The sequence below is a fragment of the Schistocerca cancellata genome, chromosome 9 (genome assembly GCF_023864275.1).
Source record: "Schistocerca cancellata isolate TAMUIC-IGC-003103 chromosome 9, iqSchCanc2.1, whole genome shotgun sequence".
Taxonomy (NCBI): domain Eukaryota; kingdom Metazoa; phylum Arthropoda; class Insecta; order Orthoptera; family Acrididae; genus Schistocerca; species Schistocerca cancellata.
In genome coordinates this window covers 154,982,338-155,007,272 of record NC_064634.1, presented here as the reverse complement: position 1 = coordinate 155,007,272, position 24,935 = coordinate 154,982,338, and the positions used below count along the sequence as shown (strand labels likewise).

At 51.4% G+C, this 24,935-nt stretch overlaps 55 non-coding genes across 55 annotated transcripts; 28 read left to right on the top strand and 27 right to left on the bottom strand.

The window, feature by feature from the left end:
• Positions 1-161: 161 nt before the first annotated feature.
• Trnar-acg (transfer RNA arginine (anticodon ACG)) lies at positions 162-234 on the bottom strand. Its single transcript has one exon. It is a non-coding gene; the product is annotated as a tRNA-Arg (tRNA).
• Positions 235-676: 442 nt separating this feature from the next.
• Positions 677-768, top strand: Trnai-uau (transfer RNA isoleucine (anticodon UAU)). The gene is given in 2 exon segments: positions 677-714; positions 733-768. It is a non-coding gene; the product is annotated as a tRNA-Ile (tRNA).
• A 111-nt stretch (positions 769-879) lies between these two features.
• On the top strand, positions 880-951 carry Trnad-guc (transfer RNA aspartic acid (anticodon GUC)). Its single transcript has one exon. It is a non-coding gene; the product is annotated as a tRNA-Asp (tRNA).
• Positions 952-1,187: 236 nt separating this feature from the next.
• On the bottom strand, positions 1,188-1,259 carry Trnam-cau (transfer RNA methionine (anticodon CAU)). The gene has a single exon. It is a non-coding gene; the product is annotated as a tRNA-Met (tRNA).
• A 248-nt stretch (positions 1,260-1,507) lies between these two features.
• Trnar-acg (transfer RNA arginine (anticodon ACG)) lies at positions 1,508-1,580 on the bottom strand. Its single transcript has one exon. It is a non-coding gene; the product is annotated as a tRNA-Arg (tRNA).
• Positions 1,581-2,022: 442 nt separating this feature from the next.
• Positions 2,023-2,114, top strand: Trnai-uau (transfer RNA isoleucine (anticodon UAU)). Its single transcript is given in 2 exon segments — positions 2,023-2,060; positions 2,079-2,114. It is a non-coding gene; the product is annotated as a tRNA-Ile (tRNA).
• A 111-nt stretch (positions 2,115-2,225) lies between these two features.
• Trnad-guc (transfer RNA aspartic acid (anticodon GUC)) lies at positions 2,226-2,297 on the top strand. The gene has a single exon. It is a non-coding gene; the product is annotated as a tRNA-Asp (tRNA).
• A 236-nt stretch (positions 2,298-2,533) lies between these two features.
• On the bottom strand, positions 2,534-2,605 carry Trnam-cau (transfer RNA methionine (anticodon CAU)). Its single transcript has one exon. It is a non-coding gene; the product is annotated as a tRNA-Met (tRNA).
• A 248-nt stretch (positions 2,606-2,853) lies between these two features.
• Trnar-acg (transfer RNA arginine (anticodon ACG)) lies at positions 2,854-2,926 on the bottom strand. The gene has a single exon. It is a non-coding gene; the product is annotated as a tRNA-Arg (tRNA).
• A 442-nt stretch (positions 2,927-3,368) lies between these two features.
• On the top strand, positions 3,369-3,460 carry Trnai-uau (transfer RNA isoleucine (anticodon UAU)). Its single transcript is given in 2 exon segments — positions 3,369-3,406; positions 3,425-3,460. It is a non-coding gene; the product is annotated as a tRNA-Ile (tRNA).
• A 111-nt stretch (positions 3,461-3,571) lies between these two features.
• Positions 3,572-3,643, top strand: Trnad-guc (transfer RNA aspartic acid (anticodon GUC)). Its single transcript has one exon. It is a non-coding gene; the product is annotated as a tRNA-Asp (tRNA).
• A 236-nt stretch (positions 3,644-3,879) lies between these two features.
• Positions 3,880-3,951, bottom strand: Trnam-cau (transfer RNA methionine (anticodon CAU)). Its single transcript has one exon. It is a non-coding gene; the product is annotated as a tRNA-Met (tRNA).
• Positions 3,952-4,199: 248 nt separating this feature from the next.
• Positions 4,200-4,272, bottom strand: Trnar-acg (transfer RNA arginine (anticodon ACG)). Its single transcript has one exon. It is a non-coding gene; the product is annotated as a tRNA-Arg (tRNA).
• Positions 4,273-4,714: 442 nt separating this feature from the next.
• Trnai-uau (transfer RNA isoleucine (anticodon UAU)) lies at positions 4,715-4,806 on the top strand. Its single transcript is given in 2 exon segments — positions 4,715-4,752; positions 4,771-4,806. It is a non-coding gene; the product is annotated as a tRNA-Ile (tRNA).
• Positions 4,807-4,917: 111 nt separating this feature from the next.
• Positions 4,918-4,989, top strand: Trnad-guc (transfer RNA aspartic acid (anticodon GUC)). Its single transcript has one exon. It is a non-coding gene; the product is annotated as a tRNA-Asp (tRNA).
• Positions 4,990-5,225: 236 nt separating this feature from the next.
• On the bottom strand, positions 5,226-5,297 carry Trnam-cau (transfer RNA methionine (anticodon CAU)). The gene has a single exon. It is a non-coding gene; the product is annotated as a tRNA-Met (tRNA).
• A 248-nt stretch (positions 5,298-5,545) lies between these two features.
• On the bottom strand, positions 5,546-5,618 carry Trnar-acg (transfer RNA arginine (anticodon ACG)). The gene has a single exon. It is a non-coding gene; the product is annotated as a tRNA-Arg (tRNA).
• A 442-nt stretch (positions 5,619-6,060) lies between these two features.
• Positions 6,061-6,152, top strand: Trnai-uau (transfer RNA isoleucine (anticodon UAU)). The gene is given in 2 exon segments: positions 6,061-6,098; positions 6,117-6,152. It is a non-coding gene; the product is annotated as a tRNA-Ile (tRNA).
• A 111-nt stretch (positions 6,153-6,263) lies between these two features.
• On the top strand, positions 6,264-6,335 carry Trnad-guc (transfer RNA aspartic acid (anticodon GUC)). The gene has a single exon. It is a non-coding gene; the product is annotated as a tRNA-Asp (tRNA).
• A 236-nt stretch (positions 6,336-6,571) lies between these two features.
• Trnam-cau (transfer RNA methionine (anticodon CAU)) lies at positions 6,572-6,643 on the bottom strand. Its single transcript has one exon. It is a non-coding gene; the product is annotated as a tRNA-Met (tRNA).
• Positions 6,644-6,891: 248 nt separating this feature from the next.
• Trnar-acg (transfer RNA arginine (anticodon ACG)) lies at positions 6,892-6,964 on the bottom strand. The gene has a single exon. It is a non-coding gene; the product is annotated as a tRNA-Arg (tRNA).
• A 442-nt stretch (positions 6,965-7,406) lies between these two features.
• Trnai-uau (transfer RNA isoleucine (anticodon UAU)) lies at positions 7,407-7,498 on the top strand. Its single transcript is given in 2 exon segments — positions 7,407-7,444; positions 7,463-7,498. It is a non-coding gene; the product is annotated as a tRNA-Ile (tRNA).
• Positions 7,499-7,609: 111 nt separating this feature from the next.
• On the top strand, positions 7,610-7,681 carry Trnad-guc (transfer RNA aspartic acid (anticodon GUC)). The gene has a single exon. It is a non-coding gene; the product is annotated as a tRNA-Asp (tRNA).
• Positions 7,682-7,917: 236 nt separating this feature from the next.
• Positions 7,918-7,989, bottom strand: Trnam-cau (transfer RNA methionine (anticodon CAU)). Its single transcript has one exon. It is a non-coding gene; the product is annotated as a tRNA-Met (tRNA).
• A 248-nt stretch (positions 7,990-8,237) lies between these two features.
• Positions 8,238-8,310, bottom strand: Trnar-acg (transfer RNA arginine (anticodon ACG)). The gene has a single exon. It is a non-coding gene; the product is annotated as a tRNA-Arg (tRNA).
• Positions 8,311-8,752: 442 nt separating this feature from the next.
• On the top strand, positions 8,753-8,844 carry Trnai-uau (transfer RNA isoleucine (anticodon UAU)). Its single transcript is given in 2 exon segments — positions 8,753-8,790; positions 8,809-8,844. It is a non-coding gene; the product is annotated as a tRNA-Ile (tRNA).
• Positions 8,845-8,955: 111 nt separating this feature from the next.
• On the top strand, positions 8,956-9,027 carry Trnad-guc (transfer RNA aspartic acid (anticodon GUC)). The gene has a single exon. It is a non-coding gene; the product is annotated as a tRNA-Asp (tRNA).
• Positions 9,028-9,263: 236 nt separating this feature from the next.
• On the bottom strand, positions 9,264-9,335 carry Trnam-cau (transfer RNA methionine (anticodon CAU)). Its single transcript has one exon. It is a non-coding gene; the product is annotated as a tRNA-Met (tRNA).
• Positions 9,336-9,583: 248 nt separating this feature from the next.
• Trnar-acg (transfer RNA arginine (anticodon ACG)) lies at positions 9,584-9,656 on the bottom strand. The gene has a single exon. It is a non-coding gene; the product is annotated as a tRNA-Arg (tRNA).
• A 442-nt stretch (positions 9,657-10,098) lies between these two features.
• Trnai-uau (transfer RNA isoleucine (anticodon UAU)) lies at positions 10,099-10,190 on the top strand. Its single transcript is given in 2 exon segments — positions 10,099-10,136; positions 10,155-10,190. It is a non-coding gene; the product is annotated as a tRNA-Ile (tRNA).
• Positions 10,191-10,301: 111 nt separating this feature from the next.
• Trnad-guc (transfer RNA aspartic acid (anticodon GUC)) lies at positions 10,302-10,373 on the top strand. The gene has a single exon. It is a non-coding gene; the product is annotated as a tRNA-Asp (tRNA).
• A 236-nt stretch (positions 10,374-10,609) lies between these two features.
• Positions 10,610-10,681, bottom strand: Trnam-cau (transfer RNA methionine (anticodon CAU)). The gene has a single exon. It is a non-coding gene; the product is annotated as a tRNA-Met (tRNA).
• A 248-nt stretch (positions 10,682-10,929) lies between these two features.
• Positions 10,930-11,002, bottom strand: Trnar-acg (transfer RNA arginine (anticodon ACG)). The gene has a single exon. It is a non-coding gene; the product is annotated as a tRNA-Arg (tRNA).
• Positions 11,003-11,444: 442 nt separating this feature from the next.
• Trnai-uau (transfer RNA isoleucine (anticodon UAU)) lies at positions 11,445-11,536 on the top strand. The gene is given in 2 exon segments: positions 11,445-11,482; positions 11,501-11,536. It is a non-coding gene; the product is annotated as a tRNA-Ile (tRNA).
• A 111-nt stretch (positions 11,537-11,647) lies between these two features.
• Trnad-guc (transfer RNA aspartic acid (anticodon GUC)) lies at positions 11,648-11,719 on the top strand. Its single transcript has one exon. It is a non-coding gene; the product is annotated as a tRNA-Asp (tRNA).
• Positions 11,720-11,955: 236 nt separating this feature from the next.
• Positions 11,956-12,027, bottom strand: Trnam-cau (transfer RNA methionine (anticodon CAU)). Its single transcript has one exon. It is a non-coding gene; the product is annotated as a tRNA-Met (tRNA).
• A 6,847-nt stretch (positions 12,028-18,874) lies between these two features.
• Positions 18,875-18,966, top strand: Trnai-uau (transfer RNA isoleucine (anticodon UAU)). The gene is given in 2 exon segments: positions 18,875-18,912; positions 18,931-18,966. It is a non-coding gene; the product is annotated as a tRNA-Ile (tRNA).
• A 111-nt stretch (positions 18,967-19,077) lies between these two features.
• On the top strand, positions 19,078-19,149 carry Trnad-guc (transfer RNA aspartic acid (anticodon GUC)). Its single transcript has one exon. It is a non-coding gene; the product is annotated as a tRNA-Asp (tRNA).
• A 236-nt stretch (positions 19,150-19,385) lies between these two features.
• On the bottom strand, positions 19,386-19,457 carry Trnam-cau (transfer RNA methionine (anticodon CAU)). Its single transcript has one exon. It is a non-coding gene; the product is annotated as a tRNA-Met (tRNA).
• A 248-nt stretch (positions 19,458-19,705) lies between these two features.
• Trnar-acg (transfer RNA arginine (anticodon ACG)) lies at positions 19,706-19,778 on the bottom strand. Its single transcript has one exon. It is a non-coding gene; the product is annotated as a tRNA-Arg (tRNA).
• Positions 19,779-20,220: 442 nt separating this feature from the next.
• On the top strand, positions 20,221-20,312 carry Trnai-uau (transfer RNA isoleucine (anticodon UAU)). The gene is given in 2 exon segments: positions 20,221-20,258; positions 20,277-20,312. It is a non-coding gene; the product is annotated as a tRNA-Ile (tRNA).
• A 111-nt stretch (positions 20,313-20,423) lies between these two features.
• Positions 20,424-20,495, top strand: Trnad-guc (transfer RNA aspartic acid (anticodon GUC)). Its single transcript has one exon. It is a non-coding gene; the product is annotated as a tRNA-Asp (tRNA).
• A 236-nt stretch (positions 20,496-20,731) lies between these two features.
• Positions 20,732-20,803, bottom strand: Trnam-cau (transfer RNA methionine (anticodon CAU)). Its single transcript has one exon. It is a non-coding gene; the product is annotated as a tRNA-Met (tRNA).
• Positions 20,804-21,051: 248 nt separating this feature from the next.
• Positions 21,052-21,124, bottom strand: Trnar-acg (transfer RNA arginine (anticodon ACG)). The gene has a single exon. It is a non-coding gene; the product is annotated as a tRNA-Arg (tRNA).
• A 442-nt stretch (positions 21,125-21,566) lies between these two features.
• On the top strand, positions 21,567-21,658 carry Trnai-uau (transfer RNA isoleucine (anticodon UAU)). The gene is given in 2 exon segments: positions 21,567-21,604; positions 21,623-21,658. It is a non-coding gene; the product is annotated as a tRNA-Ile (tRNA).
• A 111-nt stretch (positions 21,659-21,769) lies between these two features.
• Trnad-guc (transfer RNA aspartic acid (anticodon GUC)) lies at positions 21,770-21,841 on the top strand. The gene has a single exon. It is a non-coding gene; the product is annotated as a tRNA-Asp (tRNA).
• Positions 21,842-22,077: 236 nt separating this feature from the next.
• Positions 22,078-22,149, bottom strand: Trnam-cau (transfer RNA methionine (anticodon CAU)). Its single transcript has one exon. It is a non-coding gene; the product is annotated as a tRNA-Met (tRNA).
• A 248-nt stretch (positions 22,150-22,397) lies between these two features.
• On the bottom strand, positions 22,398-22,470 carry Trnar-acg (transfer RNA arginine (anticodon ACG)). Its single transcript has one exon. It is a non-coding gene; the product is annotated as a tRNA-Arg (tRNA).
• Positions 22,471-22,912: 442 nt separating this feature from the next.
• Positions 22,913-23,004, top strand: Trnai-uau (transfer RNA isoleucine (anticodon UAU)). The gene is given in 2 exon segments: positions 22,913-22,950; positions 22,969-23,004. It is a non-coding gene; the product is annotated as a tRNA-Ile (tRNA).
• A 111-nt stretch (positions 23,005-23,115) lies between these two features.
• Positions 23,116-23,187, top strand: Trnad-guc (transfer RNA aspartic acid (anticodon GUC)). Its single transcript has one exon. It is a non-coding gene; the product is annotated as a tRNA-Asp (tRNA).
• Positions 23,188-23,423: 236 nt separating this feature from the next.
• Positions 23,424-23,495, bottom strand: Trnam-cau (transfer RNA methionine (anticodon CAU)). Its single transcript has one exon. It is a non-coding gene; the product is annotated as a tRNA-Met (tRNA).
• A 248-nt stretch (positions 23,496-23,743) lies between these two features.
• On the bottom strand, positions 23,744-23,816 carry Trnar-acg (transfer RNA arginine (anticodon ACG)). Its single transcript has one exon. It is a non-coding gene; the product is annotated as a tRNA-Arg (tRNA).
• Positions 23,817-24,258: 442 nt separating this feature from the next.
• Trnai-uau (transfer RNA isoleucine (anticodon UAU)) lies at positions 24,259-24,350 on the top strand. The gene is given in 2 exon segments: positions 24,259-24,296; positions 24,315-24,350. It is a non-coding gene; the product is annotated as a tRNA-Ile (tRNA).
• Positions 24,351-24,461: 111 nt separating this feature from the next.
• On the top strand, positions 24,462-24,533 carry Trnad-guc (transfer RNA aspartic acid (anticodon GUC)). The gene has a single exon. It is a non-coding gene; the product is annotated as a tRNA-Asp (tRNA).
• Positions 24,534-24,769: 236 nt separating this feature from the next.
• On the bottom strand, positions 24,770-24,841 carry Trnam-cau (transfer RNA methionine (anticodon CAU)). Its single transcript has one exon. It is a non-coding gene; the product is annotated as a tRNA-Met (tRNA).
• Positions 24,842-24,935: the final 94 nt, after the last annotated feature.

Below are 24,935 nucleotides of genomic sequence, written 5' to 3'. Positions count from 1 at the left end.
ACTTTGCTCGACTGACGCTACGCTGACGCTTGCACGAAGCGATATTTACCACGATCGTCTCGAGATGCAGCTGCGAGATGCTCAGGATTGACATTGCACTCCACGCAGGTGGAAACATTCGAATGCACTGCCTAGCTACGCGCCCGCAACTAACAAAATGCCGACCCTGCCAGGATTCGAACCTGGAATCTTCTGATCCGTAGTCAGACGCGTTATCCGTTGCGCCACAGGGCCACTGGTCGCCTTTCGTCATATGAGGCGGGTACACATCGCAGAGCAACGTGTTCTCCGTGGCTCGGCAACTGCGTGTCGTCCACTGACAACGGCGGCGCGGCCACTCTGGTCTTCCGCACTCTGCAGGGAGCTGCCAAGGAAGGCATCTCTCCTCCAGCTGCTCGGCCACGGTGCGCCTGCATAGCTTAGAGCTTGCCACACATCTGCCCTCGCTGTTGGACAGGTAGCAGAAGGCAAGGCGCGCGTTTTTCTGCAATTTTTCGGTGATGACAAGCGGTTGATATGCTTGTAAGTGTAGCATATGAAGCAAGAATCGTATGAAGCATCCGTAGCCAGGTGCTAAAGTCGCAGTATGGCCGCAGGTGACGGTCGTATGATGGGTCTGTAGCCACAACAGGTTGGCAGCAAAGCAAATACCGCTAACTGAAAGCACCCTGCTGTAGCCTCAGTGGCGCAATTGGTTAGCGCACGGTACTTATAAGGCAGTAGCCGTGAGCAATGCCGGGGTTGTGAGTTCGAGCCTCACCTGGGGCATACTTTTATTTCGTAGCAGCTGACTCTGAAAGCATCGGGACGCTAGATTTGAGATGAATCACCTACTTGAGAACCATAAGTGTGCGTGCGTTGTGCGTACCGATTGCGTATTTCTCGGTAGTATAGTGGTTAGTATCCCCGCCTGTCACGCGGGATACCGGGGTTCGATTCCCCGCCGGGGAGGTGCGATTTTTATATCGCGAAAGTTGCACGTGTGGCCCGAAAAGACATTAACGTTGTGATCGAGAAATGTAGTTGCTGCAGAATCGTAAGAAACTCTGCGTCTTAGGAAGTGTTTCTCGTATTCTCCACACGACGTCGTCGTCGTTTCAGAACTTACAGGGTTTGCTGTTGACGCTGAGTCAGCGCACCCCAGGCTTAATGATCGAGCTCGAAGCACCCAAGAAAAAGAATAATTTTAGCAGAGCGTGGTTTCGATCCACGGACCTCTGGGTTATGGGCCCAGCACGCTTCCACTGCGCCACTCTGCTGCGTGACGTGCGACACTTGGAAAAGCGTTGTCTGCGTCGCGTACCGTTTAATTAACTGTGCAACATCTCTCAGCTTGACTTGTCTCGACTTTGCTCGACTGACGCTACGCTGACGCTTGCACGAAGCGATATTTACCACGATCGTCTCGAGATGCAGCTGCGAGATGCTCAGGATTGACATTGCACTCCACGCAGGTGGAAACATTCGAATGCACTGCCTAGCTACGCGCCCGCAACTAACAAAATGCCGACCCTGCCAGGATTCGAACCTGGAATCTTCTGATCCGTAGTCAGACGCGTTATCCGTTGCGCCACAGGGCCACTGGTCGCCTTTCGTCATATGAGGCGGGTACACATCGCAGAGCAACGTGTTCTCCGTGGCTCGGCAACTGCGTGTCGTCCACTGACAACGGCGGCGCGGCCACTCTGGTCTTCCGCACTCTGCAGGGAGCTGCCAAGGAAGGCATCTCTCCTCCAGCTGCTCGGCCACGGTGCGCCTGCATAGCTTAAAGCTTGCCACACATCTGCCCTCGCTGTTGGACAGGTAGCAGAAGGCAAGGCGCGCGTTTTTCTGCAATTTTTCGGTGATGACAAGCGGTTGATATGCTTGTAAGTGTAGCATATGAAGCAAGAATCGTATGAAGCATCCGTAGCCAGGTGCTAAAGTCGCAGTATGGCCGCAGGTGACGGTCGTATGATGGGTCGGTAGCCACAACAGGTTGGCAGCAAAGCAAATACCGCTAACTGAAAGCACCCTGCTGTAGCCCCAGTGGCGCAATTGGTTAGCGCACGGTACTTATAAGGCAGTAGCCGTGAGCAATGCCGGGGTTGTGAGTTCGAGCCTCACCTGGGGCATACTTTTATTTCGTAGCAGCTGACTCTGAAAGCATCGGGACGCTAGATTTGAGATGAATCACCTACTTGAGAAGCATAAGTGTGCGTGCGTTGTGCGTACCGATTGCGTATTCCTCGGTAGTATAGTGGTTAGTATCCCCGCCTGTCACGCGGGAGACCGGGGTTCGATTCCCCGCCGGGGAGGTGCGATTTTGATATCGCGAAAGTTGCACGTGTGGCCCGAAAAGACATTAACGTTGTGATCGAGAAATGTAGTTGCTGCAGAATCGTAAGAAACTCTGCGTCTTAGGAAGTGTTTCTCGTATTCTCCACACGACGTCGTCGTCGTTTCAGAACTTACAGGGTTTGCTGTTGACGCTGAGTCAGCGCACCCCAGGCTTAATGATCGAGCTCGAAGCACCCAAGAAAAAGAATAATTTTAGCAGAGCGTGGTTTCGATCCACGGACCTCTGGGTTATGGGCCCAGCACGCTTCCACTGCGCCACTCTGCTGCGTGACGTGCGACACTTGGAAAAGCGTTGTCTGCGTCGCGTACCGTTTAATTAACTGTGCAACATCTCTCAGCTTGACTTGTCTCGACTTTGCTCGACTGACGCTACGCTGACGCTTGCACGAAGCGATATTTACCACGATCGTCTCGAGATGCAGCTGCGAGATGCTCAGGATTGACATTGCACTCCACGCAGGTGGAAACATTCGAATGCACTGCCTAGCTACGCGCCCGCAACTAACAAAATGCCGACCCTGCCAGGATTCGAACCTGGAATCTTCTGATCCGTAGTCAGACGCGTTATCCGTTGCGCCACAGGGCCACTGGTCGCCTTTCGTCATATGAGGCGGGTACACATCGCAGAGCAACGTGTTCTCCGTGGCTCGGCAACTGCGTGTCGTCCACTGACAACGGCGGCGCGGCCACTCTGGTCTTCCGCACTCTGCAGGGAGCTGCCAAGGAAGGCATCTCTCCTCCAGCTGCTCGGCCACGGTGCGCCTGCATAGCTTAAAGCTTGCCACACATCTGCCCTCGCTGTTGGACAGGTAGCAGAAGGCAAGGCGCGCGTTTTTCTGCAATTTTTCGGTGATGACAAGCGGTTGATATGCTTGTAAGTGTAGCATATGAAGCAAGAATCGTATGAAGCATCCGTAGCCAGGTGCTAAAGTCGCAGTATGGCCGCAGGTGACGGTCGTATGATGGGTCGGTAGCCACAACAGGTTGGCAGCAAAGCAAATACCGCTAACTGAAAGCACCCTGCTGTAGCCTCAGTGGCGCAATTGGTTAGCGCACGGTACTTATAAGGCAGTAGCCGTGAGCAATGCCGGGGTTGTGAGTTCGAGCCTCACCTGGGGCATACTTTTATTTCGTAGCAGCTGACTCTGAAAGCATCGGGACGCTAGATTTGAGATGAATCACCTACTTGAGAACCATAAGTGTGCGTGCGTTGTGCGTACCGATTGCGTATTCCTCGGTAGTATAGTGGTTAGTATCCCCGCCTGTCACGCGGGAGACCGGGGTTCGATTCCCCGCCGGGGAGGTGCGATTTTTATATCGCGAAAGTTGCACGTGTGGCCCGAAAAGACATTAACGTTGTGATCGAGAAATGTAGTTGCTGCAGAATCGTAAGAAACTCTGCGTCTTAGGAAGTGTTTCTCGTATTCTCCACACGACGTCGTCGTCGTTTCAGAACTTACAGGGTTTGCTGTTGACGCTGAGTCAGCGCACCCCAGGCTTAATGATCGAGCTCGAAGCACCCAAGAAAAAGAATAATTTTAGCAGAGCGTGGTTTCGATCCACGGACCTCTGGGTTATGGGCCCAGCACGCTTCCACTGCGCCACTCTGCTGCGTGACGTGCGACACTTGGAAAAGCGTTGTCTGCGTCGCGTACCGTTTAATTAACTGTGCAACATCTCTCAGCTTGACTTGTCTCGACTTTGCTCGACTGACGCTACGCTGACGCTTGCACGAAGCGATATTTACCACGATCGTCTCGAGATGCAGCTGCGAGATGCTCAGGATTGACATTGCACTCCACGCAGGTGGAAACATTCGAATGCACTGCCTAGCTACGCGCCCGCAACTAACAAAATGCCGACCCTGCCAGGATTCGAACCTGGAATCTTCTGATCCGTAGTCAGACGCGTTATCCGTTGCGCCACAGGGCCACTGGTCGCCTTTCGTCATATGAGGCGGGTACACATCGCAGAGCAACGTGTTCTCCGTGGCTCGGCAACTGCGTGTCGTCCACTGACAACGGCGGCGCGGCCACTCTGGTCTTCCGCACTCTGCAGGGAGCTGCCAAGGAAGGCATCTCTCCTCCAGCTGCTCGGCCACGGTGCGCCTGCATAGCTTAGAGCTTGCCACACATCTGCCCTCGCTGTTGGACAGGTAGCAGAAGGCAAGGCGCGCGTTTTTCTGCAATTTTTCGGTGATGACAAGCGGTTGATATGCTTGTAAGTGTAGCATATGAAGCAAGAATCGTATGAAGCATCCGTAGCCAGGTGCTAAAGTCGCAGTATGGCCGCAGGTGACGGTCGTATGATGGGTCTGTAGCCACAACAGGTTGGCAGCAAAGCAAATACCGCTAACTGAAAGCACCCTGCTGTAGCCTCAGTGGCGCAATTGGTTAGCGCACGGTACTTATAAGGCAGTAGCCGTGAGCAATGCCGGGGTTGTGAGTTCGAGCCTCACCTGGGGCATACTTTTATTTCGTAGCAGCTGACTCTGAAAGCATCGGGACGCTAGATTTGAGATGAATCACCTACTTGAGAACCATAAGTGTGCGTGCGTTGTGCGTACCGATTGCGTATTCCTCGGTAGTATAGTGGTTAGTATCCCCGCCTGTCACGCGGGATACCGGGGTTCGATTCCCCGCCGGGGAGGTGCGATTTTTATATCGCGAAAGTTGCACGTGTGGCCCGAAAAGACATTAACGTTGTGATCGAGAAATGTAGTTGCTGCAGAATCGTAAGAAACTCTGCGTCTTAGGAAGTGTTTCTCGTATTCTCCACACGACGTCGTCGTCGTTTCAGAACTTACAGGGTTTGCTGTTGACGCTGAGTCAGCGCACCCCAGGCTTAATGATCGAGCTCGAAGCACCCAAGAAAAAGAATAATTTTAGCAGAGCGTGGTTTCGATCCACGGACCTCTGGGTTATGGGCCCAGCACGCTTCCACTGCGCCACTCTGCTGCGTGACGTGCGACACTTGGAAAAGCGTTGTCTGCGTCGCGTACCGTTTAATTAACTGTGCAACATCTCTCAGCTTGACTTGTCTCGACTTTGCTCGACTGACGCTACGCTGACGCTTGCACGAAGCGATATTTACCACGATCGTCTCGAGATGCAGCTGCGAGATGCTCAGGATTGACATTGCACTCCACGCAGGTGGAAACATTCGAATGCACTGCCTAGCTACGCGCCCGCAACTAACAAAATGCCGACCCTGCCAGGATTCGAACCTGGAATCTTCTGATCCGTAGTCAGACGCGTTATCCGTTGCGCCACAGGGCCACTGGTCGCCTTTCGTCATATGAGGCGGGTACACATCGCAGAGCAACGTGTTCTCCGTGGCTCGGCAACTGCGTGTCGTCCACTGACAACGGCGGCGCGGCCACTCTGGTCTTCCGCACTCTGCAGGGAGCTGCCAAGGAAGGCATCTCTCCTCCAGCTGCTCGGCCACGGTGCGCCTGCATAGCTTAAAGCTTGCCACACATCTGCCCTCGCTGTTGGACAGGTAGCAGAAGGCAAGGCGCGCGTTTTTCTGCAATTTTTCGGTGATGACAAGCGGTTGATATGCTTGTAAGTGTAGCATATGAAGCAAGAATCGTATGAAGCATCCGTAGCCAGGTGCTAAAGTCGCAGTATGGCCGCAGGTGACGGTCGTATGATGGGTCGGTAGCCACAACAGGTTGGCAGCAAAGCAAATACCGCTAACTGAAAGCACCCTGCTGTAGCCCCAGTGGCGCAATTGGTTAGCGCACGGTACTTATAAGGCAGTAGCCGTGAGCAATGCCGGGGTTGTGAGTTCGAGTCTCACCTGGGGCATACTTTTATTTCGTAGCAGCTGACTCTGAAAGCATCGGGACGCTAGATTTGAGATGAATCACCTACTTGAGAAGCATAAGTGTGCGTGCGTTGTGCGTACCGATTGCGTATTCCTCGGTAGTATAGTGGTTAGTATCCCCGCCTGTCACGCGGGAGACCGGGGTTCGATTCCCCGCCGGGGAGGTGCGATTTTGATATCGCGAAAGTTGCACGTGTGGCCCGAAAAGACATTAACGTTGTGATCGAGAAATGTAGTTGCTGCAGAATCGTAAGAAACTCTGCGTCTTAGGAAGTGTTTCTCGTATTCTCCACACGACGTCGTCGTCGTTTCAGAACTTACAGGGTTTGCTGTTGACGCTGAGTCAGCGCACCCCAGGCTTAATGATCGAGCTCGAAGCACCCAAGAAAAAGAATAATTTTAGCAGAGCGTGGTTTCGATCCACGGACCTCTGGGTTATGGGCCCAGCACGCTTCCACTGCGCCACTCTGCTGCGTGACGTGCGACACTTGGAAAAGCGTTGTCTGCGTCGCGTACCGTTTAATTAACTGTGCAACATCTCTCAGCTTGACTTGTCTCGACTTTGCTCGACTGACGCTACGCTGACGCTTGCACGAAGCGATATTTACCACGATCGTCTCGAGATGCAGCTGCGAGATGCTCAGGATTGACATTGCACTCCACGCAGGTGGAAACATTCGAATGCACTGCCTAGCTACGCGCCCGCAACTAACAAAATGCCGACCCTGCCAGGATTCGAACCTGGAATCTTCTGATCCGTAGTCAGACGCGTTATCCGTTGCGCCACAGGGCCACTGGTCGCCTTTCGTCATATGAGGCGGGTACACATCGCAGAGCAACGTGTTCTCCGTGGCTCGGCAACTGCGTGTCGTCCACTGACAACGGCGGCGCGGCCACTCTGGTCTTCCGCACTCTGCAGGGAGCTGCCAAGGAAGGCATCTCTCCTCCAGCTGCTCGGCCACGGTGCGCCTGCATAGCTTAAAGCTTGCCACACATCTGCCCTCGCTGTTGGACAGGTAGCAGAAGGCAAGGCGCGCGTTTTTCTGCAATTTTTCGGTGATGACAAGCGGTTGATATGCTTGTAAGTGTAGCATATGAAGCAAGAATCGTATGAAGCATCCGTAGCCAGGTGCTAAAGTCGCAGTATGGCCGCAGGTGACGGTCGTATGATGGGTCGGTAGCCACAACAGGTTGGCAGCAAAGCAAATACCGCTAACTGAAAGCACCCTGCTGTAGCCTCAGTGGCGCAATTGGTTAGCGCACGGTACTTATAAGGCAGTAGCCGTGAGCAATGCCGGGGTTGTGAGTTCGAGCCTCACCTGGGGCATACTTTTATTTCGTAGCAGCTGACTCTGAAAGCATCGGGACGCTAGATTTGAGATGAATCACCTACTTGAGAACCATAAGTGTGCGTGCGTTGTGCGTACCGATTGCGTATTCCTCGGTAGTATAGTGGTTAGTATCCCCGCCTGTCACGCGGGAGACCGGGGTTCGATTCCCCGCCGGGGAGGTGCGATTTTTATATCGCGAAAGTTGCACGTGTGGCCCGAAAAGACATTAACGTTGTGATCGAGAAATGTAGTTGCTGCAGAATCGTAAGAAACTCTGCGTCTTAGGAAGTGTTTCTCGTATTCTCCACACGACGTCGTCGTCGTTTCAGAACTTACAGGGTTTGCTGTTGACGCTGAGTCAGCGCACCCCAGGCTTAATGATCGAGCTCGAAGCACCCAAGAAAAAGAATAATTTTAGCAGAGCGTGGTTTCGATCCACGGACCTCTGGGTTATGGGCCCAGCACGCTTCCACTGCGCCACTCTGCTGCGTGACGTGCGACACTTGGAAAAGCGTTGTCTGCGTCGCGTACCGTTTAATTAACTGTGCAACATCTCTCAGCTTGACTTGTCTCGACTTTGCTCGACTGACGCTACGCTGACGCTTGCACGAAGCGATATTTACCACGATCGTCTCGAGATGCAGCTGCGAGATGCTCAGGATTGACATTGCACTCCACGCAGGTGGAAACATTCGAATGCACTGCCTAGCTACGCGCCCGCAACTAACAAAATGCCGACCCTGCCAGGATTCGAACCTGGAATCTTCTGATCCGTAGTCAGACGCGTTATCCGTTGCGCCACAGGGCCACTGGTCGCCTTTCGTCATATGAGGCGGGTACACATCGCAGAGCAACGTGTTCTCCGTGGCTCGGCAACTGCGTGTCGTCCACTGACAACGGCGGCGCGGCCACTCTGGTCTTCCGCACTCTGCAGGGAGCTGCCAAGGAAGGCATCTCTCCTCCAGCTGCTCGGCCACGGTGCGCCTGCATAGCTTAAAGCTTGCCACACATCTGCCCTCGCTGTTGGACAGGTAGCAGAAGGCAAGGCGCGCGTTTTTCTGCAATTTTTCGGTGATGACAAGCGGTTGATATGCTTGTAAGTGTAGCATATGAAGCAAGAATCGTATGAAGCATCCGTAGCCAGGTGCTAAAGTCGCAGTATGGCCGCAGGTGACGGTCGTATGATGGGTCGGTAGCCACAACAGGTTGGCAGCAAAGCAAATACCGCTAACTGAAAGCACCCTGCTGTAGCCCCAGTGGCGCAATTGGTTAGCGCACGGTACTTATAAGGCAGTAGCCGTGAGCAATGCCGGGGTTGTGAGTTCGAGCCTCACCTGGGGCATACTTTTATTTCGTAGCAGCTGACTCTGAAAGCATCGGGACGCTAGATTTGAGATGAATCACCTACTTGAGAAGCATAAGTGTGCGTGCGTTGTGCGTACCGATTGCGTATTCCTCGGTAGTATAGTGGTTAGTATCCCCGCCTGTCACGCGGGAGACCGGGGTTCGATTCCCCGCCGGGGAGGTGCGATTTTGATATCGCGAAAGTTGCACGTGTGGCCCGAAAAGACATTAACGTTGTGATCGAGAAATGTAGTTGCTGCAGAATCGTAAGAAACTCTGCGTCTTAGGAAGTGTTTCTCGTATTCTCCACACGACGTCGTCGTCGTTTCAGAACTTACAGGGTTTGCTGTTGACGCTGAGTCAGCGCACCCCAGGCTTAATGATCGAGCTCGAAGCACCCAAGAAAAAGAATAATTTTAGCAGAGCGTGGTTTCGATCCACGGACCTCTGGGTTATGGGCCCAGCACGCTTCCACTGCGCCACTCTGCTGCGTGACGTGCGACACTTGGAAAAGCGTTGTCTGCGTCGCGTACCGTTTAATTAACTGTGCAACATCTCTCAGCTTGACTTGTCTCGACTTTGCTCGACTGACGCTACGCTGACGCTTGCACGAAGCGATATTTACCACGATCGTCTCGAGATGCAGCTGCGAGATGCTCAGGATTGACATTGCACTCCACGCAGGTGGAAACATTCGAATGCACTGCCTAGCTACGCGCCCGCAACTAACAAAATGCCGACCCTGCCAGGATTCGAACCTGGAATCTTCTGATCCGTAGTCAGACGCGTTATCCGTTGCGCCACAGGGCCACTGGTCGCCTTTCGTCATATGAGGCGGGTACACATCGCAGAGCAACGTGTTCTCCGTGGCTCGGCAACTGCGTGTCGTCCACTGACAACGGCGGCGCGGCCACTCTGGTCTTCCGCACTCTGCAGGGAGCTGCCAAGGAAGGCATCTCTCCTCCAGCTGCTCGGCCACGGTGCGCCTGCATAGCTTAAAGCTTGCCACACATCTGCCCTCGCTGTTGGACAGGTAGCAGAAGGCAAGGCGCGCGTTTTTCTGCAATTTTTCGGTGATGACAAGCGGTTGATATGCTTGTAAGTGTAGCATATGAAGCAAGAATCGTATGAAGCATCCGTAGCCAGGTGCTAAAGTCGCAGTATGGCCGCAGGTGACGGTCGTATGATGGGTCGGTAGCCACAACAGGTTGGCAGCAAAGCAAATACCGCTAACTGAAAGCACCCTGCTGTAGCCCCAGTGGCGCAATTGGTTAGCGCACGGTACTTATAAGGCAGTAGCCGTGAGCAATGCCGGGGTTGTGAGTTCGAGCCTCACCTGGGGCATACTTTTATTTCGTAGCAGCTGACTCTGAAAGCATCGGGACGCTAGATTTGAGATGAATCACCTACTTGAGAAGCATAAGTGTGCGTGCGTTGTGCGTACCGATTGCGTATTCCTCGGTAGTATAGTGGTTAGTATCCCCGCCTGTCACGCGGGAGACCGGGGTTCGATTCCCCGCCGGGGAGGTGCGATTTTGATATCGCGAAAGTTGCACGTGTGGCCCGAAAAGACATTAACGTTGTGATCGAGAAATGTAGTTGCTGCAGAATCGTAAGAAACTCTGCGTCTTAGGAAGTGTTTCTCGTATTCTCCACACGACGTCGTCGTCGTTTCAGAACTTACAGGGTTTGCTGTTGACGCTGAGTCAGCGCACCCCAGGCTTAATGATCGAGCTCGAAGCACCCAAGAAAAAGAATAATTTTAGCAGAGCGTGGTTTCGATCCACGGACCTCTGGGTTATGGGCCCAGCACGCTTCCACTGCGCCACTCTGCTGCGTGACGTGCGACACTTGGAAAAGCGTTGTCTGCGTCGCGTACCGTTTAATTAACTGTGCAACATCTCTCAGCTTGACTTGTCTCGACTTTGCTCGACTGACGCTACGCTGACGCTTGCACGAAGCGATATTTACCACGATCGTCTCGAGATGCAGCTGCGAGATGCTCAGGATTGACATTGCACTCCACGCAGGTGGAAACATTCGAATGCACTGCCTAGCTACGCGCCCGCAACTAACAAAATGCCGACCCTGCCAGGATTCGAACCTGGAATCTTCTGATCCGTAGTCAGACGCGTTATCCGTTGCGCCACAGGGCCACTGGTCGCCTTTCGTCATATGAGGCGGGTACACAACGCAGAGCAACGTGTTCTCCGTGGCTCGGCAACTGCGTGTCGTCCACTGACAACGGCGGCGCGGCCACTCTGGTCTTCCGCACTCTGCAGGGAGCTGCCAAGGAAGGCATCTCTCCTCCAGCTGCTCGGCCACGGTGCGCCTGCATAGCTTAAAGCTTGCCACACATCTGCCCTCGCTGTTGGACAGGTAGCAGAAGGCAAGGCGCGCGTTTTTCTGCAATTTTTCGGTGATGACAAGCGGTTGATATGCTTGTAAGTGTAGCATATGAAGCAAGAATCGTATGAAGCATCCGTAGCCAGGTGCTAAAGTCGCAGTATGGCCGCAGGTGACGGTCGTATGATGGGTCGGTAGCCACAACAGGTTGGCAGCAAAGCAAATACCGCTAACTGAAAGCACCCTGCTGTAGCCTCAGTGGCGCAATTGGTTAGCGCACGGTACTTATAAGGCAGTAGCCGTGAGCAATGCCGGGGTTGTGAGTTCGAGCCTCACCTGGGGCATACTTTTATTTCGTAGCAGCTGACTCTGAAAGCATCGGGACGCTAGATTTGAGATGAATCACCTACTTGAGAACCATAAGTGTGCGTGCGTTGTGCGTACCGATTGCGTATTCCTCGGTAGTATAGTGGTTAGTATCCCCGCCTGTCACGCGGGAGACCGGGGTTCGATTCCCCGCCGGGGAGGTGCGATTTTTATATCGCGAAAGTTGCACGTGTGGCCCGAAAAGACATTAACGTTGTGATCGAGAAATGTAGTTGCTGCAGAATCGTAAGAAACTCTGCGTCTTAGGAAGTGTTTCTCGTATTCTCCACACGACGTCGTCGTCGTTTCAGAACTTACAGGGTTTGCTGTTGACGCTGAGTCAGCGCACCCCAGGCTTAATGATCGAGCTCGAAGCACCCAAGAAAAAGAATAATTTTAGCAGAGCGTGGTTTCGATCCACGGACCTCTGGGTTATGGGCCCAGCACGCTTCCACTGCGCCACTCTGCTGCGTGACGTGCGACACTTGGAAAAGCGTTGTCTGCGTCGCGTACCGTTTAATTAACTGTGCAACATCTCTCAGCTTGACTTGTCTCGACTTTGCTCGACTGACGCTACGCTGACGCTTGCACGAAGCGATATTTACCACGATCGTCTCGAGATGCAGCTGCGAGATGCTCAGGATTGACATTGCACTCCACGCAGGTGGAAACATTCGAATGCACTGCCTAGCTACGCGCCCGCAACTAACAAAATGCCGACCCTGCCAGGATTCGAACCTGGAATCTTCTGATCCGTAGTCAGACGCGTTATCTTTTTTTTTTTTTTTTTTTTTTTTTTTTTTTTTTTTTCTTTTGACTACAGCTTATTTCCTGCTGCCACAAATCAGCTACAATCCTATTCAATGAAAAATTGTCTCCGAAAGGCATCAAATCTGCTTGAAATGATACGTGGCTATCAGCACCATTATTCAACACACATGCTCGACAGTGCGCAGACGCCTCTGGCGTAGCCCTTGGCTCCTGAATCAGATGCAGTAGTTCCAACAAAAACTCTCCTGAACGGCACTGTGCCGAAAACTTCGCTACAGATCACCCTTGTCTTGCTTGTGCTTCTGGTAGACGCCGGTTTTGCAGCCAGGAAGCGGACAGCAGCAACTTCCAACTAGTTTTAGAGTACTCAAACAACACAGTAAAACAGCATGTATCTTTTGCAGAACAGGAAAAACTCGACCGTGACAGGATTCGAACCTGCAATCTTCGGATCCGAAGTCCGACGCCTTATCCATTTTTTTTTTTTTTTTTTTTTTTTTTTTTTTTTTTTTTTTGGGCCTCCATCCACCCCTTATAGCCCGTCCTTCTGCTCGCCAGTAAGTCGCCTTCATCGGCGCGGCATCAAAGGCCTTTGTTTGAGGTAAATAAAAACGTGGTGTATTTCATGCGTCGTTCATGATAGAATCATCCATAGGAAGGAATAAGAGGAAACTGAAAGTTACCACGGCTCCATTGCCTTGTGGTAAACGAAAACGACAAAGAAGGTAAAAGAAAAGTGAAAATCCATGTCTTCTAAAATTATAAAGCTTTGTTCTGAACTCTGCGAAATTGAATGAGAACTAAAATTATCTCTCCAAACAGAAAACTGAATTTTCTTCGTCTTGACGAAATTAAGTATGAACTCTTGCCAATCGAATTACTTCAGTGGTGTTTGTAACTTGTGATGCGGTCAACTTTTCATATTAGTCGCCTAATAGACGGTCCGTCTTATGTCGAGTGAGTAATCTGCTGAATGTTCGGTAACACGAAATTCAAAACAATTGATCTGGTAGTCTTTTCTCTCTCTCTCTCTCGCTCTCTTTTTTTTTTTTTTTTTTTTTTTTTTTTTTTTTTTTTTTTTTTTTTTTTTTACGTTACAGTTTTGAGCAGGTAGTTGGCGAAGTTATCCTTATAGTTTTTCGTTTTCATGAGCATATGGTGCTGAGTTGTAAGATAGACCCAGAAGTCTTCTTTACTCTTTTCTTCTTTTGTAAATAAGTAATGTACAGTCGCCGCTTTTAACCAGTTGAGTGCGTTCCTTCTCGTCCGTGGGTACGGAGTATCGTCCGGCGTCAGAAAGGCAGCAGGTGTTATATATCTGGGCGATGTTCTACCGATGAGTGCTAACTTGTTCGCGATATATTCCCATATATCTTTTACTTTGTCGCACACAAACCTGTGTTCGTCAGTATCTATTAAATTACACGTTGTGCACAAAGGTGATTCTGCGAGGTGTATGTTATATAGTTTGGAGTTAGTGGCTAATTTCCTGTTTACTGCGAAGTACCAAGTGGCTTTCATTGTCGACGGCAAGTACGGACAATGGATGTTCTCCCAGATTACCTTCCAGTCGCAAAGGTTGTATTTTTCTTCGGTATTATTTTTCTTCTTATCCTTCATGAGTTCCTGGTACACGTGTTTCACTGTCTTCATTTCTTGTTCGGGGATCCTTGTGTGTACATAACTGTACTCCAGTAAAAACCATTTTAAGTGGTAAAGTCCGTTTGGAATATGTTGCACCGTGATAGGTGGACTGAGGTCGGCCGGAGCTATCTCAGTAAGCAGGTGAGCAGCGAGACTATCAGCTGAGTGTTTCCATTGGCGGAAAGTTTTGGATATGTATAAAGCTTGCGCCTTCCTTCCAACATCGACAAGATTTAAGCCACCATTTTTTGTGGCAAGCGTTAAGGTGTCAAACTGGACTTTAAAAATGTGGTGTTGGCTGACAAACTGTCCTAAAGCTGACATAATTCGTTTTGCAGTGAGTGCAGGCATTGGTAAAACTTGAGCGATATAATTGAGTTTGGAGGTGAGGTATACATTTGCGACCGTTACTTTCTGAATTTCATTTAGTTTGCGTACTCTGTGTTCCCGTATGCTGGCACGAATAGTCCGTAGAAGCTTTCTATAGTTGGTTGCAATTGTGTGCCGAATATTACTCTGGAAATCAATTCCAAGACACTTGAAGATCTTCAGCTGACGTAGTTGCCTGTGAGGGTGCGATCCTAGGCCGCGGCCAATATTGAATATTCCAGATTTCGTCCAGTTTAGTTGTGCACCTGACGCTTGCTCATATTGCCTGACTATCTGTAGTGCGGTCTCCACTTCAGTTCTATTTAGGACAAGGAAACCGACATCGTCTGCATACGCCTTGCACACTACTCGGGATCCATGTATGATGATGCCCTGTAAACTTTGCGTCAGGGTAGCTAACAAGGGCTCAATGGCAATCGCAAAAAGCGCCATGGACATTGGGCAGCCCTGCCTGACGGAACTGGCTATCTCTATTGCTCGAGTAGGCTGGCCATTGATGATGACTCTGGATAAATTAGTCGCTACCATCTGTCGTATAATTGCGACGAACCCAGGTGGAAAACCCATCGCATGCATGGTACGAAAGAGATATTGGTGGTTTACCCTGTCAAAGGCTTTGTCGAAATCCAAAGACATGATGGCACATTTCAGTTTACAGACTTCCGCAATAGAAATTAAATCACGGTAGTCGCACAAAGTCTGTTGAATTTTCCGATCCTTGCCCACGCTGGTCTGGTAAGGGCCAATAATATTGGTCATTGTAGATTTAAGCCTTTGGGCCAAAAGTCTCGCAAAGATTTTATAGTCGCTGTTGAGCAGCGTTATCGGTCTTAGATTTTTGACGTTTGCACTGCCTGAGTTTTTTTTAATGAGCACGATGATGCCTTCACAGAAGCTGGTGGGGATCACGTTGTTTTGGTCGAGAAGTTCGTTACAGATGCAAGTTATCTTCGCCTTTATGGTGTTCCAGAACTTTTGATAGAACTCGGCGGGAATTCCGTCAGGTCCGGGGGATTTATTCTTAGCACTTTCGCAGAGCACATATTCCACGTCTTCTTCGGTTGCCACGGCTAATAGCTTTTCCGCGTCCACGAGACTGACTCTGTTGCGCAAATTATTCAAAAGATCATCCTGCGCTTGCACGTTAACTTCTTTATTTGACAGCAAGGTGGTGAAGTAGTTTCGCACCGCCGCTTTAATCTCGTTGTGCGTAGTCAGCGTTGCGCCGTCCTCAGCAATTAACTCCGTCAGTATTTTACGGGACCCTTTCGTACTTTCTTGGATCATATGGTAGACTGAGGTGAGTTCTTGGTGTACAGTAGTCTGGACCCGCGACCTGACTTTGTAGCCTTCTAGCTGCGTCCTCCTGAGGGTTAGGATTTTGGCCTGGATTTTCTTAATTCGTTGACAATTCTCGACAGCCGAAGTGCCGAGCAGATACAGTTCCCGCAGACAATGAAAATAGAAATTGATCGTCCTTTGAAGCCAAAACCTCTTTTCCCGTGCGTAGTTCATGAAACACCACCTAATTTTAGGTTTGGCGCACCTGAGCCACCAATCAATGGCCGAATTATAAGAGGCAAATCTATGCTCACATTCTCGCCAGGTATTGAGGAAGGCTTCTTGACACGCCGAGTCTTGTAGATGTGAAACATTTAATTTCCACAGGCCCCTGTATCGACACGTCCGTTGTCGGTCTAGAGTGATAGTACAGATGTATGCAGCATGATCGGAGAACGCTACTGGCCATACTTCTGACTGCAGAATGTTATTCCTCAAAGTGGGTGTGACATAAATTCGATCGAGACGGCTTGCCGAATGAGTCGTAATATGGGTAAACCCAGGTGCTGCCCCATGCTTGAGCTCCCAAGAGTCAACTAAGTGCAAGTCTCGTACAATTCGTTCCAGTTCAAGTGATTTGTTAAGATTGGGAGTCTGGTCCTTTGCACTGATGACACAGTTAAAGTCGCCTCCGAAGATGACATTGTTGTGACGGACGCCAAAGAGAGGAACTATTTCTTCGTTAAAAAAGTCTGCTCTTTGACGTCTATTACTGGAACCGGATGGGGCATATACATTAATTAGTCTGTTGTTATAAAAAGTGCCCGCAATGCCCCTACCGTTCGGCAATTTTGTGACGTCAGTAATAATGATACCTTCCTTCACAATAAAGGCTGTACCTAATTCGCAACCGGCCCCAGGATTAGTGATCACATTATAACCTGGTATGCAATCAAGTCTGATCTCTGTTACTTCTTGTACAAATAAAATGTCTACATCAGCTGCATATAAAAAGTCTTTTAAATGTTGTAGTTTAAGAGCGCTGCGTATCTTATTAATATTGAGAGTAGCAAGTCGATAGGCCTGCGGCGGAATTGTGGTGGACTAAGCAGGAGCAATGCCTAAAATCAGGCCAATATCAAAACATAAATAACGCTGGAAAAACAAGTCACGTCGTAAAGGCACTTTGGAGGTAATTCCAGATAACAAAAACATGTATTGACAGTCACTTTAAAGGCAGAGTTAAAAATATTCTCCGTTGGAAAAGGGACCAGTCGTGCGTTCGTTTTGCGCGGTAGTTTCCGTCGAAGAGTTATCTTTCTCAGTAACATCGTCGTCTTTGGTGACTGAAGCTACGGCTGTCATCGTTTCGGTAATATCCATACTGTCTACTTCGGCAGTGGAGTCTGTATCGTCTGCCCAAATAGTTGGCGGAGGCTGTGGCGAAGTCGTTACCGACGCTAGAGCAGGACAGAGTTCGACCATGCGGACATCACAGCCGGCTCGGAGTTGAGCTGAGTGTTCGGGGTTCGGAGGTAGAGAATCTGAGACATTGTCAAGTACTGATGGTAAACTGGCTGAGGGATGAGCATGATTTGTGCTATCAGATGCATTTTCACTGAGTTGTTCACCTATCTGTTTAGCCTTTTCGCGCAGAACCGGTGCAATCTGTTCTGCACCCTGGCGGGCAACTCTCCGTTTTTTACTTTTCCTGGGAGATGTACGATGTTGTGGGCTTTGATCGTGACCTGCTGGAGATTCCCCCCGTGGAGTAGCAGCGGTCGATGGGGACGCAGACGTTTGCATGTCGGATGCCTGTTCTTCTGTGACTACGACGGACGGCGACATTTCTACGGGTTTAGGTTGGGTCTCTTCCGGCGTTGCAACAGTCTCCATACGCGTTACCGTCGCAGGTACTACAGTATTTTCACTGACTTCGGTGACCGTGGGTGTAGCCGAAAGCCCACGCGTTACGGCCACGTACGTCACAGGCAGTGTTGTCATCGCGGGGGGCCTGGCAGCCTCGCCGGCAGGCAGCTGCGCCACTCGCCTCTGCATGCATTCGGCACGCACGTGACCTGTCGAGTTGCATGCGGCACACGTTCGAGGCTGATCATCGTACATTACTATCGCACGATACCCGCATACGTGAACATAAGACGGGATGTGCTTCTGCAGCTCGATTTTCAATTGCCGCACCCCGTTAAGAACCGGGAATTTATGTGCACTAGACCAACGTTCCGCAATATTGCTTATGATTTTGCCGTACTGACAGAGAACTGCGTTGATCTGTTCACTGGTTATTTCAAATGGGAGTTCAAAAATTCGAACAGTCCGTATTCCTAGGCCGGCATGCGAAACTGCAACTTCCCCCACATTTCCATCGCTGTGTTTAAACTTTAGAATACCACCACAAGATTCAACTATTTTCTCACACATGTCTGATCGGGCTAATTTAACGAAAACGGTGCTACTGACAATCGAAAGATGAATCCCGATTATGTCCTCAAGTCTTATCTTCACTTCATCTTCTAACCATTGCTCAACTTCAAAAGATTTAGGTCGGACAAAATTCCTGTCAAAAGTAAACTTCAGTGTATCTTTCCTACTCGGTTGAGACATCACGAAAGCGAGTTCATTTTCAGATCACGCCAAAACACTGGTAGACACTGAAGCAAGCGCAGCGACTCACCACACGTAAACAGCGACGGCGCGGCGCGCAGCACAGCACGTCCGACCTCGACCGCGACCGCCGGCTGACTGTCGTTATCCGTTGCGCCACAGGGCCACTGGTCGCCTTTCGTCATATGAGGCGGGTACACATCGCAGAGCAACGTGTTCTCCGTGGCTCGGCAACTGCGTGTCGTCCACTGACAACGGCGGCGCGGCCACTCTGGTCTTCCGCACTCTGCAGGGAGCTGCCAAGGAAGGCATCTCTCCTCCAGCTGCTCGGCCACGGTGCGCCTGCATAGCTTAGAGCTTGCCACACATCTGCCCTCGCTGTTGGACAGGTAGCAGAAGGCAAGGCGCGCGTTTTTCTGCAATTTTTCGGTGATGACAAGCGGTTGATATGCTTGTAAGTGTAGCATATGAAGCAAGAATCGTATGAAGCATCCGTAGCCAGGTGCTAAAGTCGCAGTATGGCCGCAGGTGACGGTCGTATGATGGGTCTGTAGCCACAACAGGTTGGCAGCAAAGCAAATACCGCTAACTGAAAGCACCCTGCTGTAGCCTCAGTGGCGCAATTGGTTAGCGCACGGTACTTATAAGGCAGTAGCCGTGAGCAATGCCGGGGTTGTGAGTTCGAGCCTCACCTGGGGCATACTTTTATTTCGTAGCAGCTGACTCTGAAAGCATCGGGACGCTAGATTTGAGATGAATCACCTACTTGAGAACCATAAGTGTGCGTGCGTTGTGCGTACCGATTGCGTATTCCTCGGTAGTATAGTGGTTAGTATCCCCGCCTGTCACGCGGGATACCGGGGTTCGATTCCCCGCCGGGGAGGTGCGATTTTTATATCGCGAAAGTTGCACGTGTGGCCCGAAAAGACATTAACGTTGTGATCGAGAAATGTAGTTGCTGCAGAATCGTAAGAAACTCTGCGTCTTAGGAAGTGTTTCTCGTATTCTCCACACGACGTCGTCGTCGTTTCAGAACTTACAGGGTTTGCTGTTGACGCTGAGTCAGCGCACCCCAGGCTTAATGATCGAGCTCGAAGCACCCAAGAAAAAGAATAATTTTAGCAGAGCGTGGTTTCGATCCACGGACCTCTGGGTTATGGGCCCAGCACGCTTCCACTGCGCCACTCTGCTGCGTGACGTGCGACACTTGGAAAAGCGTTGTCTGCGTCGCGTACCGTTTAATTAACTGTGCAACATCTCTCAGCTTGACTTGTCTCGACTTTGCTCGACTGACGCTACGCTGACGCTTGCACGAAGCGATATTTACCACGATCGTCTCGAGATGCAGCTGCGAGATGCTCAGGATTGACATTGCACTCCACGCAGGTGGAAACATTCGAATGCACTGCCTAGCTACGCGCCCGCAACTAACAAAATGCCGACCCTGCCAGGATTCGAACCTGGAATCTTCTGATCCGTAGTCAGACGCGTTATCCGTTGCGCCACAGGGCCACTGGTCGCCTTTCGTCATATGAGGCGGGTACACATCGCAGAGCAACGTGTTCTCCGTGGCTCGGCAACTGCGTGTCGTCCACTGACAACGGCGGCGCGGCCACTCTGGTCTTCCGCACTCTGCAGGGAGCTGCCAAGGAAGGCATCTCTCCTCCAGCTGCTCGGCCACGGTGCGCCTGCATAGCTTAAAGCTTGCCACACATCTGCCCTCGCTGTTGGACAGGTAGCAGAAGGCAAGGCGCGCGTTTTTCTGCAATTTTTCGGTGATGACAAGCGGTTGATATGCTTGTAAGTGTAGCATATGAAGCAAGAATCGTATGAAGCATCCGTAGCCAGGTGCTAAAGTCGCAGTATGGCCGCAGGTGACGGTCGTATGATGGGTCGGTAGCCACAACAGGTTGGCAGCAAAGCAAATACCGCTAACTGAAAGCACCCTGCTGTAGCCCCAGTGGCGCAATTGGTTAGCGCACGGTACTTATAAGGCAGTAGCCGTGAGCAATGCCGGGGTTGTGAGTTCGAGCCTCACCTGGGGCATACTTTTATTTCGTAGCAGCTGACTCTGAAAGCATCGGGACGCTAGATTTGAGATGAATCACCTACTTGAGAAGCATAAGTGTGCGTGCGTTGTGCGTACCGATTGCGTATTCCTCGGTAGTATAGTGGTTAGTATCCCCGCCTGTCACGCGGGAGACCGGGGTTCGATTCCCCGCCGGGGAGGTGCGATTTTGATATCGCGAAAGTTGCACGTGTGGCCCGAAAAGACATTAACGTTGTGATCGAGAAATGTAGTTGCTGCAGAATCGTAAGAAACTCTGCGTCTTAGGAAGTGTTTCTCGTATTCTCCACACGACGTCGTCGTCGTTTCAGAACTTACAGGGTTTCCTGTTGACGCTGAGTCAGCGCACCCCAGGCTTAATGATCGAGCTCGAAGCACCCAAGAAAAAGAATAATTTTAGCAGAGCGTGGTTTCGATCCACGGACCTCTGGGTTATGGGCCCAGCACGCTTCCACTGCGCCACTCTGCTGCGTGACGTGCGACACTTGGAAAAGCGTTGTCTGCGTCGCGTACCGTTTAATTAACTGTGCAACATCTCTCAGCTTGACTTGTCTCGACTTTGCTCGACTGACGCTACGCTGACGCTTGCACGAAGCGATATTTACCACGATCGTCTCGAGATGCAGCTGCGAGATGCTCAGGATTGACATTGCACTCCACGCAGGTGGAAACATTCGAATGCACTGCCTAGCTACGCGCCCGCAACTAACAAAATGCCGACCCTGCCAGGATTCGAACCTGGAATCTTCTGATCCGTAGTCAGACGCGTTATCCGTTGCGCCACAGGGCCACTGGTCGCCTTTCGTCATATGAGGCGGGTACACATCGCAGAGCAACGTGTTCTCCGTGGCTCGGCAACTGCGTGTCGTCCACTGACAACGGCGGCGCGGCCACTCTGGTCTTCCGCACTCTGCAGGGAGCTGCCAAGGAAGGCATCTCTCCTCCAGCTGCTCGGCCACGGTGCGCCTGCATAGCTTAGAGCTTGCCACACATCTGCCCTCGCTGTTGGACAGGTAGCAGAAGGCAAGGCGCGCGTTTTTCTGCAATTTTTCGGTGATGACAAGCGGTTGATATGCTTGTAAGTGTAGCATATGAAGCAAGAATCGTATGAAGCATCCGTAGCCAGGTGCTAAAGTCGCAGTATGGCCGCAGGTGACGGTCGTATGATGGGTCGGTAGCCACAACAGGTTGGCAGCAAAGCAAATACCGCTAACTGAAAGCACCCTGCTGTAGCCCCAGTGGCGCAATTGGTTAGCGCACGGTACTTATAAGGCAGTAGCCGTGAGCAATGCCGGGGTTGTGAGTTCGAGCCTCACCTGGGGCATACTTTTATTTCGTAGCAGCTGACTCTGAAAGCATCGGGACGCTAGATTTGAGATGAATCACCTACTTGAGAACCATAAGTGTGCGTGCGTTGTGCGTACCGATTGCGTATTCCTCGGTAGTATAGTGGTTAGTATCCCCGCCTGTCACGCGGGAGACCGGGGTTCGATTCCCCGCCGGGGAGGTGCGATTTTTATATCGCGAAAGTTGCACGTGTGGCCCGAAAAGACATTAACGTTGTGATCGAGAAATGTAGTTGCTGCAGAATCGTAAGAAACTCTGCGTCTTAGGAAGTGTTTCTCGTATTCTCCACACGACGTCGTCGTCGTTTCAGAACTTACAGGGTTTGCTGTTGACGCTGAGTCAGCGCACCCCAGGCTTAATGATCGAGCTCGAAGCACCCAAGAAAAAGAATAATTTTAGCAGAGCGTGGTTTCGATCCACGGACCTCTGGGTTATGGGCCCAGCACGCTTCCACTGCGCCACTCTGCTGCGTGACGTGCGACACTTGGAAAAGCGTTGTCTGCGTCGCGTACCGTTTAATTAACTGTGCAACATCTCTCAGCTTGACTTGTCTCGACTTTGCTCGACTGACGCTACGCTGACGCTTGCACGAAGCGATATTTACCACGATCGTCTCGAGATGCAGCTGCGAGATGCTCAGGATTGACATTGCACTCCACGCAGGTGGAAACATTCGAATGCACTGCCTAGCTACGCGCCCGCAACTAACAAAATGCCGACCCTGCCAGGATTCGAACCTGGAATCTTCTGATCCGTAGTCAGACGCGTTATCCGTTGCGCCACAGGGCCACTGGTCGCCTTTCGTCATATGAGGCGGGTACACATCGCAGAGCAACGTGTTCTCCGTGGCTCGGCAACTGCGTGTCGTCCACTGACAACGGCGGCGCGGCCACTCTGGTCTTCCGCACTCTGCAGGGAGCTGCCAAGGAAGGCATCTCTCCTCCAGCTGCTCGGCCACGGTGCGCCTGCATAGCTTAGAGCTTGCCACACATCTGCCCTCGCTGTTGGACAGGTAGCAGAAGGCAAGGCGCGCGTTTTTCTGCAATTTTTCGGTGATGACAAGCGGTTGATATGCTTGTAAGTGTAGCATATGAAGCAAGAATCGTATGAAGCATCCGTAGCCAGGTGCTAAAGTCGCAGTATGGCCGCAGGTGACGGTCGTATGATGGGTCGGTAGCCACAACAGGTTGGCAGCAAAGCAAATACCGCTAACTGAAAGCACCCTGCTGTAGCCCCAGTGGCGCAATTGGTTAGCGCACGGTACTTATAAGGCAGTAGCCGTGAGCAATGCCGGGGTTGTGAGTTCGAGCCTCACCTGGGGCATACTTTTATTTCGTAGCAGCTGACTCTGAAAGCATCGGGACGCTAGATTTGAGATGAATCACCTACTTGAGAACCATAAGTGTGCGTGCGTTGTGCGTACCGATTGCGTATTCCTCGGTAGTATAGTGGTTAGTATCCCCGCCTGTCACGCGGGAGACCGGGGTTCGATTCCCCGCCGGGGAGGTGCGATTTTGATATCGCGAAAGTTGCACGTGTGGCCCGAAAAGACATTAACGTTGTGATCGAGAAATGTAGTTGCTGCAGAATCGTAAGAAACTCTGCGTCTTAGGAAGTGTTTCTCGTATTCTCCACACGACGTCGTCGTCGTTTCAGAACTTACAGGGTTTGCTGTTGACGCTGAGTCAGCGCACCCCAGGCTTAATGATCGAGCTCGAAGCACCCAAGAAAAAGAATAATTTTAGCAGAGCGTGGTTTCGATCCACGGACCTCTGGGTTATGGGCCCAGCACGCTTCCACTGCGCCACTCTGCTGCGTGACGTGCGGCACTTGGAAAAGCGTTGTCTGCGTCGCGTACCGTTTAATTAACTGTGCAACATCTCTCAGCTTGACTTGTCTCGACTTTGCTCGACTGACGCTACGCTGACGCTTGCACGAAGCGATATTTACCACGATCGTCTCGAGATGCAGCTGCGAGATGCTCAGGATTGACATTGCACTCCACGCAGGTGGAAACATTCGAATGCACTGCCTAGCTACGCGCCCGCAACTAACAAAATGCCGACCCTGCCAGGATTCGAACCTGGAATCTTCTGATCCGTAGTCAGACGCGTTATCCGTTGCGCCACAGGGCCACTGGTCGCCTTTCGTCATATGAGGCGGGTACACATCGCAGAGCAACGTGTTCTCCGTGGCTCGGCAACTGCGTGTCGTCCACTGACAACGGCGGCGCGGCCACTCTGGTCTTCCGCACTCTGCAGGGAGCTGCCAAGGAAGGCATCTCTCCTCCAGCTGCTCGGCCACGGTGCGCCTGCATAGCTTAGAGCTTGCCACACATCTGCCCTCGCTGTTGGACAGGTAGCAGAAGGCAAGGCGCGCGTTTTTCTGCAATTTTTCGGTGATGACAAGCGGTTGATATGCTTGTAAGTGTAGCATATGAAGCAAGAATCGTATGAAGCATCCGTAGCCAGGTGCTAAAGTCGCAGTATGGCCGCAGGTGACGGTCGTATGATGGGTCGGTAGCCACAACAGGTTGGCAGCAAAGCAAATACCGCTAACTGAAAGCACCCTGCTGTAGCCCCAGTGGCGCAATTGGTTAGCGCACGGTACTTATAAGGCAGTAGCCGTGAGCAATGCCGGGGTTGTGAGTTCGAGCCTCACCTGGGGCATACTTTTATTTCGTAGCAGCTGACTCTGAAAGCATCGGGACGCTAGATTTGAGATGAATCACCTACTTGAGAACCATAAGTGTGCGTGCGTTGTGCGTACCGATTGCGTATTCCTCGGTAGTATAGTGGTTAGTATCCCCGCCTGTCACGCGGGAGACCGGTGTTCGATTCCCCGCCGGGGAGGTGCGATTTTTATATCGCGAAAGTTGCACGTGTGGCCCGAAAAGACATTAACGTTGTGATCGAGAAATGTAGTTGCTGCAGAATCGTAAGAAACTCTGCGTCTTAGGAAGTGTTTCTCGTATTCTCCACACGACGTCGTCGTCGTTTCAGAACTTACAGGGTTTGCTGTTGACGCTGAGTCAGCGCACCCCAGGCTTAATGATCGAGCTCGAAGCACCCAAGAAAAAGAATAATTTTAGCAGAGCGTGGTTTCGATCCACGGACCTCTGGGTTATGAGCCCAGCACGCTTCCACTGCGCCACTCTGCTGCGTGACGTGCGACACTTGGAAAAGCGTTGTCTGCGTCGCGTACCGTTTAATTAACTGTGCAACATCTCTCAGCTTGACTTGTCTCGACTTTGC